This window comes from Thunnus albacares, chromosome 9 (assembly GCF_914725855.1).
Source record: "Thunnus albacares chromosome 9, fThuAlb1.1, whole genome shotgun sequence".
NCBI classification, from domain to species: domain Eukaryota; kingdom Metazoa; phylum Chordata; class Actinopteri; order Scombriformes; family Scombridae; genus Thunnus; species Thunnus albacares.
In genome coordinates this window covers 33,590,270-33,602,591 of record NC_058114.1, presented here as the reverse complement: position 1 = coordinate 33,602,591, position 12,322 = coordinate 33,590,270, and the positions used below count along the sequence as shown (strand labels likewise).

Genomic DNA, 12,322 nt, shown 5'->3' with positions numbered 1-12,322 from the left:
GTGAAGCATGGATATACATACTTTGACTGCTATGTAAATTAATTACATATTCACAATAAAGAAATCCATATATAATTATATTAAACTAATTTTGGCCATCTGCACCAAGATTTCAGTTTCTGTTGATAGGGTAGATGATCAGTAACTTTGAGAATTTTCACTGTATTGATGATAGAGATTAATCATGTTATTTTATATATAATGTGTATGTTTGTTGTTGTTTTTTTATTTTTATTTTAAACTATATTCTGCATAGTCTGCAGTGTCATCTTTCTCGATTCATTGTTTTTGGAAAAGCTCCAGACATTATCAGATGACATCACAGATTTGAATTTTAGCAAAAGTAATTTTCAACCATCTTAGAGCATGGGAATAACGTGTATGAATTTCTCAGTTGGCTGTAGTTTCCCTTTTGCTATAATGCAACATACAAGACATTGTTCTGATACAATGTACAAAACTGTTTTTGCTTCCATTGATGTCTGTTGAAGTAATCTGAATGAGAAAAAAATAAATACATTCTGGTAAAGTATTCTGTTTGAGCTCTTATTGGGTTGATCAGCTTCAGACCCACATTATAATTCAATATGGTTGTTTATTGGTTTATTAATTCTGAAACTTTAAGGATAACACTGTAAAATAGTGAATTACTTTGTAAAGCAAGCAGTAAAAGGTAATTTTATGATACATTCTGGTTAATATACATCTTGAAATCTCATACATCTCAAATGGGGATCTGCATTGAATGGACTGCACAATATTGTAAAATGTCAGTAGAAAAATGTATATATTTTATTCAGTGTAAAAGAAGTTGATATAAAGGTACTTTTACATAGACCTTCTGGTTTTTGTACATTCAGAACCCCATACATTAATGTGAAATGTCTGTAGATATATTGGTTGCTTGCAATTACTGTAAAATAATGGAAAAGCCTGTAAATATTTTAGAGAGTTGATTTTAATTACTGTCAAGAAATGTTCATATAATGTATAACTCATACATTTATGGGGAAAGCCTGTAAATATATTGGAGAGCTGCTTGTAATTAATGTCAAATAATGTTTATACAAAGTTAATCTCATACATTAATGGGAAAAGGTATGTAGATATATTGGAGAGTTGCTTTTAAATACTATCAAATAATGTTTATATATGATGATAATTAAAATTATGTTTTTGTAAACTATCACATGATCTCATGATCTTATTTGTTGTACAGTATAAAACCAACATTTACCAGGGATTTACTGTAAATACATTGGATAATCACATAAAATAAAAGCCTGAAGCTCTCAATATACCATTATGGGTGTTAAAGGAGGGTAATTCATATGTAATTTTACACAATTTTTCTGTGTTTTACATCCAGAAATCTGTACTTTGATGGGCAGTTCTTGTGGATGGATTGGATAATCCTATGAATTTACCAAAGATTACTATATGAAAACAAGAGTCTTCATTTAAATTAGGTAATTTTAAGGTATTTCTGCAATCTTTTTAATTTTTTGTCCAGATTTATACTACATTCTAGTGATGTTTTATAATGAGAATTTATTTTAATTTTACAATGGTTGGACTGTAAAAACGTAGACAATGTCCAAAGTAAATACCAGACTTCTTATCGTTTTTTTACAATTTTTTTTTTTACAGTGTAGCATAAAGTATCTTTTATTTTGAGAGTAAATTGCCCCACAATATAAACACATTCTATCTTTTCGTTGATAACCATTGTATAATTGCAATACTACACAAGCTTTACCATGATTATTGGCCAATAATGACAATAAAGCACACCCTCTTGTGTAATATTGCTTTACTTTACAGTTCACTTGGAATGATGTCTGTAGCAATAAAATGCATGTTGAGGCTCGGGAGAGACAATGAGAAAAGCAATGATCAATTGATCAATATCAATCTCAAGTTGTTTCATTGATTACAGACATGGTTAGGATGCGGTTAGCCTAACTTAGTATAAATACTGGAAACAGAAGAAACAGGAAGCCTGGCTCTCTTGAAAGCTCAAAAATACACCTACCAACACATCTTAAGCTTACTGATTAACACGTTGTATTTCATCCATACACAAGCAGAAATGTAAAAAAAATAGCTACATGCTAAGGGTATTTCTTGGCAAATTCTTGGTTCAGTGACTGTGGGCAGTGACTTGTGCTACCTGGCAATCCACATTACAGCCAGAGATGTATTAACTGTTAACTAAAACCCCAAATTATTGTTTCTATATTTCAGTCAGTGAGGTTTGGAGATGTTGATTGGTGTATTTTTTAACTGTGGACAGAGCCAGGCTAGCTGTTTCCCCCTGCTTCCATTATCTATGCTAAGCTAGTTAAATCATGTCCTGATTTCCTCCTCTGTGAGGATCATCTATGGAGGATCTGTGATTGGTGCCACCTGTAAGGAGCTCGGCTCCCAGGCTGATGTTGATGGTTTCCTTGTTGGTGGAGCCTCCCTGAAGCCAGAGTTCATTGAGATCATCAACGCCAAGGCATAAATACCATTCTTCTTACTGTTACTGTCATCTCTGAAAATAAAGTTAAACTGTAAAGTATATTTTTCAGATATATCTTTATTACAAACCATTTGTTTTGTGTTTACATAATTTAAATAATGAATATTAGCTAATGTATTTTTTATCAGACTTTTATTTTTCCAAAGTATGTATATGGGACTGCAATTACACTGCGGTAATGTTTGTTCATCGTAAAGGTGCTGTGTAGAATGGACTACAGAGGACTTGTCTGGTTTCAGCCTGCAGGCTTCTTAAGTCCTCTTTGCTCAGTGTGCAGAACCTATATCCTGGATGAAAATGCTGTATATAAAGAATGCCAAAATATAACAGCCCTCTCCACCCATATGTTTTCATGCTTGTTCATCCCTGAAATTACACACAATTTATCAATGTGGATAGGAGTGAGCAGAGATGGAGGGAAGCCAGCCCACATACAGCTGTGATACCAGCAGCCAGAGCCTTAGAACTGTGGTCGAGACAAAGATGCTTTCAGTCAGATTCAGTCAGATGCCTGCAGTCATTCAGTCACATCATTCAAACACATCAGTGGTTCTGCAAGTAGAAAGCAGAAAACAATGCCAAGTGTAGGATTCTGAAGTCAGAGGCGGAAAAGTGTGAAGGTAAAATACTGATACTAAGAATGTATGCAAAAATATTTGATACATTCATCAGTGCATTATTGATCACTCAAATTTAAAGGGTTAGTTTATCCAAATTTTAAGAAAAATACCTTCTCAAGTACATCTAGTGGTATCTAGCAATGCATCTAGTTGTGTTTTTTATGCCCAGATTTTGAGATTTCTATCTCTTCCTGCACCCCAATAAATGTCTTTCCAGAAACAATGTCAGCGCACTTCTAGATAGTCCACAGACCTCACTGTGAATCTGTGGTTGATTGGAAAAAAAGTGGCAGCACTCTGAACCACCAGCTGCACCACATGTGACATTCATCTGAGATGTGATTACTCTACACCCCATGTGTATCCATTTCTGCATGATAAAGAAATTCATTTAAAAAAAAAGTCATGACAGGTATATAACAATAGTCCAAGTAAAATGGTGAATTTGCTTCACTATTAGAACTTTAATGTACAACAACTGGACACATGACAGAAGCTTCTCTTTGCTATATATATGCTACATATGCCAATATTTTTTTGCCCAGTCTTCTTCAAAACCTATTGTGAAAGATTGCCACTAAGGGCCATAATTTTTTATGGAGGGAAGAAGACGTTGCTGTCTAATGCTGTTCCAAAAGTCATTTAACAGTGCTGTAAGCACCACAAATCCCATTCACAACTACTGTACTGAGGTGGAGGCAGAAATCCTGATATTTAAATAAAACCAAAACTATTTACATAGATAGATATCACTACATGAAAGTGATAAAATGTTCTTTTTAGGCGAATTTGGGTAAACTGATCCTTTAACCAATGCTAATATTTGTTTGACAGGTTAGTGTTGGTAAATGATATTGGTGTGCCAATATATCTGAAAGGGCCTTGTCAAAATACTGTTGGCTGCCATGGAGCAGCAGCAGTGTGTGTATGTTTATGTGTGTGTGTGTGTGTGTGTGTGTGCGTGTGTGTGCGTGGCAGTGATGCATTCATCATTCAGGTCCGGGTCTCATGCAGCATTCATTAGGATGAGCAGACACACACACACACATGCTCATACATTCACAGTGCTGGAATTCAGCTGATGTACTTATTTGGTGGACGGACAACGGCAGAAGAGAACACACTACCTCCGTCTCTTCTCTAGCTGTATCTTGTCTCCGTGACTCCACCTCCTCTCCATCCTCCCTCACCCTCACTCCTCTTCTCTCCATCTGTTGCACTCCTTTGCTCTCTCTACCTCACTCCTCCTCTATTCTCCATGCAGCCTAATTAATGCTATGTCAAATCCAGGTGAATTGACAGCCAATTATCACTGTGTGACAAAAAGTCATGAACTCTTCTTCCTTTTCTTTTCCTCCCTCTGCCTTATTTCTCAAAGCATTTGAATTTTTGCATCGGGAGCATGAGCAGGACAGCGTGCTATTCTTGCTTTAGAAAAACTGCCAAAAGGCTGAAGCACTGTACAGAGTAGGCTACTCTAAGAAACACATGGACTGCCACAGTGACAACACAATAGCAGAGGTTGAATCTGACTGAACCCAGAGTAGAATACTGAAACACCTGTGCAGCAACTAGCCTACACCTATATTTTCCAGACAGCAATTCACATCCACAAGTATGCCCACTGCATTTTGCCACTATATATAATATTTCTTATGAGCAATGAAATGTCTCCTTGACATGAAGTATTACTGATTTTGCAAATACTGTAGGAAACCTAAAGAATGAAATACAGAATAGTCTGCAGATAATAGATTGCATTATTTTCTCAAAGCGTCACACATGCACTAAAGCTTTAATAATCAAGACTAAAATTAGTGTTATTAAAGTAATTTGTTTATCATATTACCAGTTCAGAGAGAAGACGTTAAGTATATTTAAAAATCCTTGATAACTGCAGCCTGCCGTGGTCACACTGGCCGCGGAGAGTGAGCAGAAAGATGAGAATTCTGTCTTACAGCAGGCAAAAAAAAAAAACTAATAAATGAAGCAAATAATGCAACGAAATGAAGCAAATGACGCTGGTTTTGCACAGCTCTGATCCAGAAATAATATTTCATATTTAAAAAAGGACAGGCAAATATTTGAGATAAACAGCACAAGTGTGCCGTAATTTCATGCACGGAGCGATGCTCTCATCAAATTACATTTAAACATGATGAATCAATGAAAGCTTCAGTCATCACAAAGTCAAAAATAGGAAATTGTGACGGTCTCTTAGTCATTATGACATTATCATTAAATCGGTAAATGTAATTCAAAAAAGAGAACACATTTCAATGAAATGTAGGCTGCACTTTTACAAGTGTTTCAGCATTTTCTTCATCTGCGAGAAAGCTGTTATAAACAGAAAGTCGCCTATAAAAGTTGGCATTTTTTAATGAAAAATACATCTCTTCTTGGAGAATTACTGAAAACCAGCGGATCCATTTAATTCAGACGAGCTATTATCTCATTCCCTATGAGACAGGCTTTGTAATCTAGTCGACAAAACAGTTGTCTTTAATGCATTTATTGATTTTGAATAGATTTGGGTGTTATGTCAGTGTGAGCTGTAATGTCAATGCAAGTGAGTGTTAACTGATTAGTGTGAATATGTAATTCAGTCTTGCATGCAGCGTGTCCAGTATGCAGGACGCTCCTCTGACTGCACAGATGTCACCACACAGCTTTCCATTTATGACACTTTCCGCAGCAAACCAGTTAGAGACAATTATTTTATTACTCACCATTTTTCTAGGCTTTCCTGGACGTTTGCATTTCGGAAAAGATGTTTCAGAAAAGAAGAGCAGGGAGATCCCCAGATTAGACACAGTTTAGAAAAGAGTCTCCCAATTCCTCCAGTCCCGCAACACTTGCTCTAATCCCCCGAGATGAATTGTAAAAAGGGTCCGTAAAAGCACCGTTAGGAGTGTCAGGTAAATCCTCCGCTCAGCTGCTGGGGCTGTGCAGTTTTTTCTCTCAGTGTTTGTTAGTGTTCCCGGTAAACCGGCAGTATCCGTCTGCCTCCCTGTCTGTGCGCGGTGGCTCCTCTCTGTCAGAGCAGCGTACCCAGCACTTCGTCCGTACACACTCGGCAGCCGTCGGACATGTCCGTTTTTTTCCGGAAACCACTGAACAAGCCTCGTGTAGGCTGATAATGACGTCCAGGCTTTTTCTTGACCGGATTTTCTTTCTGTTCGTGTTTTTAAATCATCAAAACGAGCATTTTATTGAAAGAAAACAGTGCAAATATTATCTGCACGTGTTTTATAGAATACAAGACTATGACCATGGTTTGATAAGCAGAAGTCAAACTGCTCCCTAACCCTGCCTCAACTAAGGTGCCCTTGAGCAATAGCCTATGTTAAATGAACCTTCACTGCACCAGGGGAGATCCTCAGTAATTAGCAGACTGTGGTTATGGCAGTGCAGAAGTGCCATCTATAGAAATAAAATGTTTCTCACTGCTTTTAATAAAAACTTAATTTAAAAAAAAAAAGTTACACAGAGTAGCAGTTGCCAGCCTGTGGGTCAGAACCCCCAAGAGGTGCGGGATAAATCTGAGGGCTGTGAGATGATTAAAACAAAAAAAAAAAACAGAAAAACATGATTTACAGTTCAAAAAACTCCTTATTTATCATCCTGTCCCTTTATGCAGCCCCTCAGTTCAGCCTCTGTCTGACACAGCCCGTTTTAGCTCCTGTCTCTTTAAGGCTCCCCTCCCGATGAGTCCACTATGTTTTGATTGGCTCCGAAAACCCAAACTATGTGTTTAACTATATTTTAGTAATCTGCATCACTGACTGCATGCTGTGACAATATAACTTTACAGAACACATCAGCTGTAACATTATGACACTGGGAAGAAGATAATTACATGGATTTTGCTTTTTAGGCTGATAATAAAACCTTCACCTATTTATACCTACTGCGGCAGGAAACCTTAAATTTGCCAATAGCTGTACTTATTTAAGACCTGAACTAAAACTAAACTTTTTCTGTGTTGTATGCAGAGTGAGGGAGCCAATGTGTGTTTGTCTGCTGTCATCTGATCAACTGGTAGTGGATGTCCAACTGAGCAGATACTCTGATCTACAGCAGTGAGACATGTTTCTGAGAAAGTAAGAACATCAAGTTTGTATTGAGCAGCCCAACTCTGATTAGATCAATTTTAAGCAGAAGGCTCCTTATATTCAAGTGCATAATTTTTAAACCTTTAACTGTATCAATTATAAATCAAGAGGAATAAGAGCAATAATGGGTAAAGTGGGGCAGAGGGAGGGTCTGAGAGAAGAGGGCAGAAGAGCCATAGCACATACCAAAACACACACACACACACACACACACACACACACACACACACACAGGACAGAGAGAGGACAAGAACAAAAACAAAACAAAATCAAGATGCATCATAAAACAAAACACACAGCTCAGACTGCATAGCCCATGAATAAGAATAGAAACAGGACAAAACAGACGGTCCAAGACAGTTGAGAGGGAAAAATATGGGCCTAAAATAAGAAAAACAAGTATAACAATAATAATAATAACAATAATAAGAATAAGTACGGTCTATGTAACAAAAACTTTAGGAGTGACAGTAGGAGACCTGAAACAATTCCCAGCTAAGATGTCATCAGAACAGCTCTGCACTGTGAAAAAAAACACCACTAAAAAACATCTTTGAAACATCTTGCAAAGCGCTCTGTGATGGGAGGCGGTCATGTGACAGTCACCAAGATATTAGAATTGAATATAATAGTCTACAGGTGATGTTACACTGTCAGCTACAACAGATGAGACTGGACAGAGACCTGCAGAGAGACACAGAGTCAGCTGTTGGAGTGAGATAAGTTTATTAGCAACTACTGACATGTAGAAGTTGCTGCACCAAAATATGGCAATAAAAATCTAAAAGATCTGAGTCTGAGCCCTTCAGGCCTCTTTTGTCAAATGGTGTGATGATAACCTCCTTGATAGCCCCCTTGATAACCTCCTAACCCTTAATGTGACAAAAACTAAGGAATTAATCATGGATTTTAGGAAAAACAGCAGTAAACCAAAAGCTAGCATAATACATGGTGAGTCCAAATTATAGATACATACAAGTATCTTGGAATGGTGTTTGACTTGCAACTCAAGTTTGATGCAAACACAGATCTGATTACCAAGAGAGGACAACAGAGAATCCACCTGATGCGGAAGCTGAACTCTTTTAGTGTCTCTGATAATATTATTAGTAATATATTTCATGTAACTTCTATCAATCTTTTATTGAAAGTCTTTTAACCTCTGGAAGAGGGAGTACAGGTCCAATCTTGTCCAATTATGTGCCCCTTTGGAAAAGTAATCATTATTCAAATTATTTCATTCCTTCTGCTATGAGGCTGCTAAATGCTGACAGTAGTAAGTGAAATGTAGGCCAGTCCCTGTAAATGTGTAAACTTATAAACTTGTTGTTATCACCTGACTCCTCACATCAGCCCATACGTGGTGACCTGAGGGTGCCAGAGTGTGTTTCCTGCTGCTCTTGCTCTTGTGCCATTTGTTGACCTGTTGTCACTGACATGTTGATGTGTATGTTTGAATTCTGCTGCTAGACCTAGTTGTATTTATTTTATTTTATTTATGTGAACTGGGTAGGCTGTGAAACTGAATTGCCCTTCTGGGATAGATAAAGTTGTCTGAATCTGAATCCGAATCTCTTCACCACTAGTGTCCACCAGTGGGTTCTCCCTCTGACACTCTGGCCACAACTCTGAGCAGCCACCTCCAAAACAGAGGTCCTGAACATGGCCCACTCAGATTCCATATCCCCATCCTCCTCCGGGATGTAGGAGAAATTCCTCTGGAGGTGGGAATTTAAGACCTCATGTACAGGGACTCCCACCAGACATTCCCAGTGCACCCTCACTATTCGTTTGGGTCTCCCAGGAGGGTGCCTCCCTCGCCACCTGATCCAACTCACTACCAAGGGGTGATCAGTTGACAGCTCTGTTCCAAGACAGAGACTCCAAGAAGGCCGGATACTCTGAACTGCTGTTCAGTGCATACGCACAAACAACGGTGTTTCTGTCCTCCCAGCAACACAGAGTCACAAGGAGGTGACCCTCTTGTTCCACGGGGAGAACTCTGCTGCGCTCAGCCTGAGACTCATGAGTATCCCCACACCTGCCTCGTGCCTCTCATCCTGGGAAATTCTGAAAAAAGAAAAGAATCCAGCCTCTCTCCAGGAGTGTGGTTCCAGACCCGGTGCTATGCATAGAGGCAAGCCCATCTTTATCTAATCAGAATCGCTCCATCTCCCACACTAGCTCCGGCTCCTTCCCCACCAGGGAAGTGACATTCCACATCCAGTGTACGATGCGTGGGATCAGCACTTCTGTGTCTCCACCCCTGCCTGCTTTTGGCACCACACCCAACCCCAGTCTTTATCTCAGCAGGTGCAGCTCACCGGTGAACTCCCCTCCCAGGTGGGTGCCCCGGTCTCCCTTTTTCAGGTGAGGTTCCTACACACCTGAAATACCGCTTCATTGAGGTCTGTGAATCTTTGCAATAATTTGAGCTTGGTTTATTTCTGCTGATAAAAGAAAATCTTGTATTTGTATTATAAAGTGCACAACATCATGGAACTCATTATTTAGAACATGGGTGGGTGCATTCGATTACATTTAAGCTCCACTAATCAATAGTTTCTATATTCTCTAATTAACATTTCAAATGACTAATGTGAAAGGTGTTGCTGATAGAGACAAACCCAGGGAGAATTATTACCAACTCTGCTTTCTTTTTTAGCTTCAATTATTTTCAGTGACTCTTAAAGGTGCAGTGGAATTTAGTGGCATCTAGTGGAACAGACTTGGCAGAAATGGAATATTATATGCATAAGTATGTTTTAATTATTGTATAATCACCTGAAAATAAGAATCAGTGTGTTAGAATGGAAATTTTCCTGGAAGAACACAAATACTTTTCAAAATTGTACTCATTTCAGAGTCTCACTTGTGTTGGTTGTATTCTGTGCTCTTGGGGAAAATAATGGCATTGCCTTGGGGAGAATGGAAATGAATAGAAAACATGTTGGCTGATTATACTCGCAGTTTGAGATCCATATTCAGCGATAGGGACAGTATGGCTTTCTAGCATAACATTAGCTTTTGCTGCACAGCTGCCTGGGGCTACAGAGCTATTCATTACCAAGTTGAAACTGAGGTTGTCCTGTTTGTTGGAATAGTAAAGCAGTGTTTGAAGCATAACAGCTGAATGTGAATCCAATGCTAATTTTTGGTGTGTTTGAGGTCTGAAGGATGCTGTAAAGTGTGACCAAAGAGGTGTTGATAAGAATGGTCTTAAATTTTAAATGCTACTAAATCCAAACTATGAATGTAAACTATATTTTATGTTCAGCTTCTCACATGTATGAAATTCCAGACACAGTGAAATAATGCAAAATTCTGGGTGAAAAAGCTTGTATTAGATGCCAACAGTATATAATATAAAGAAAAAGCTTCAATCATACTGTGATGGGTCATCAGGCCTTCATACAGGTACAGCTGCACCTCCTTACCAAAATGCAGTCTCCAAAAGCAGAGCAGAGGGAGCACTGCAGGGTGACTATGCTGTACTGTTTCCTCTGTGCAGAGAGGATTCTTTAACTAACTGGCTGTTCTTTCCTCTCTGCTTGCTGTTAGTGGGAATACCTGGGACACACTGTTTGGACGGAGCTGATGCAGAAGCTGGGAAACACCAGAGGACTGAATTATAATAAGCTCTATGATCTGGCATTTGCCTCTCACCTCTCATTCAGGAAATTGTGTTAATCCAGAACTGAATAAGTGAATTTAAATGACAAAACTGTGAGGGAGAGCACACAGTTTTCCGAGGTAACGTGAATGATGAGGACTCATAGGGATCTAAGCCTCTTGACCTATGGCAGTTAAATCAGGTCTGCTCAGCGCCTTGTATTTTAATAATGTGATACTTTTTCCAGAGAAACTGGTGAGGTAAAAAAAAATACTATATTTTGCTGACAAATAAGTGTATGCTAGGCCATGTGGACTTTCAGTCAGTGCCATGTTGACAGCTGTTAGTTGTATTTCAAGTGTTCTTTCTTCCTCCAGTAAAGTTCATCAGGAAGACCTCTCCAGTGGACCACTGACCACTTGCCTTTTGGAAAAAATGATGCACAAGATCTGGACCAAAATCCATTTATCAACTAAATTCAAAACAGCAAACTTGATGGATGTAACTTATCTGCTAATTTATCTAATAACTTTTTGTTTCTATTCTTTTTTTTTCACTAAAATATCCTATCTTGCACAACAATTTCCACTCATCTTTCACTGACCTTAATCAAAGTGCCTAGTAGACCTAGCCACACTCAGGATGTGAACGTGAACCTGGGTCTCTGGTGCTAGACCCCTGCATCTTCTATGCCCACCAACCACCCTAACCTCCTCCCTCCGAGATCAGTGTGACATATAAATGTAGAGTTTAACTGGTTGTCACAACAACTGCCTCAATCCTCTTGTTTCTGCTTAGTCTGCCCCTCTGTTCCTGTCTCCATCCACTTCTCACTTCCCCCAGGCCCTTGCATTTCTGAAGAACTTCCCAGACCTACTATTCTCCACCTGTCCACCAGATGCCCTCAGACTTTCCCTTAGTGTATATAACCAGCTCGCCAGCCCTTTCCCTTTGCCAGATTGTCAATGTTGCTTTTACATTCCAGCCACTAGGGGCCTGTACCACAAAGAGAGATCAGTCAGGTTATCTTTGACTTTAAAGGCATACTATGCAGGATTTGTTGGATGCTGTTTGTAAACATAACATTCAAAGTTGGCAGAGAGGGAGACAGAGGCGGTGATCGTCAAGCGAGCTAGAGAGTGAATGAAGAGAGAGAGTGATGGTAGCTAGAACAAAGCAGTGAATCAGATAAATGAAATCTTATTTTCTGATTGTTTCACAGCGGCTACATTCTAAAGCACAACACCCACACCTCTGCACACCCCTGTGGGAAGGTGGCACATTTCCAGATTTTTTGTGAATGCAGCTGGAGGTTGCAGCTTCATCCTCTCCACTGTGGCCTCTCTGATGTTTGTGTATGTGTGTGTGTGTGTGTGTGTGTGTGTGTGTGTGTGTGTGTGTGTGTAGCTCAGCCCTAGAGGACAGAGACAGAGGCGGCGATGTAACC

General features: G+C 39.0%; 1 protein-coding gene across 1 annotated transcript in view; it reads right to left on the bottom strand.

Moving 5' to 3' along the window:
- ptprfa (protein tyrosine phosphatase receptor type Fa) overlaps positions 1 to 6,187 on the bottom strand; it is a 378,163-nt gene extending 371,976 nt beyond the window's left edge. Inside the window, exon 1 of the mRNA XM_044360537.1 lies at positions 5,877 to 6,187. The gene's annotated coding sequence lies outside the window, so the exon portion shown is untranslated. The remainder of the gene's footprint in view (positions 1 to 5,876) is intronic.
- Between the last annotated feature and the right edge of the window lie 6,135 nt (positions 6,188 to 12,322).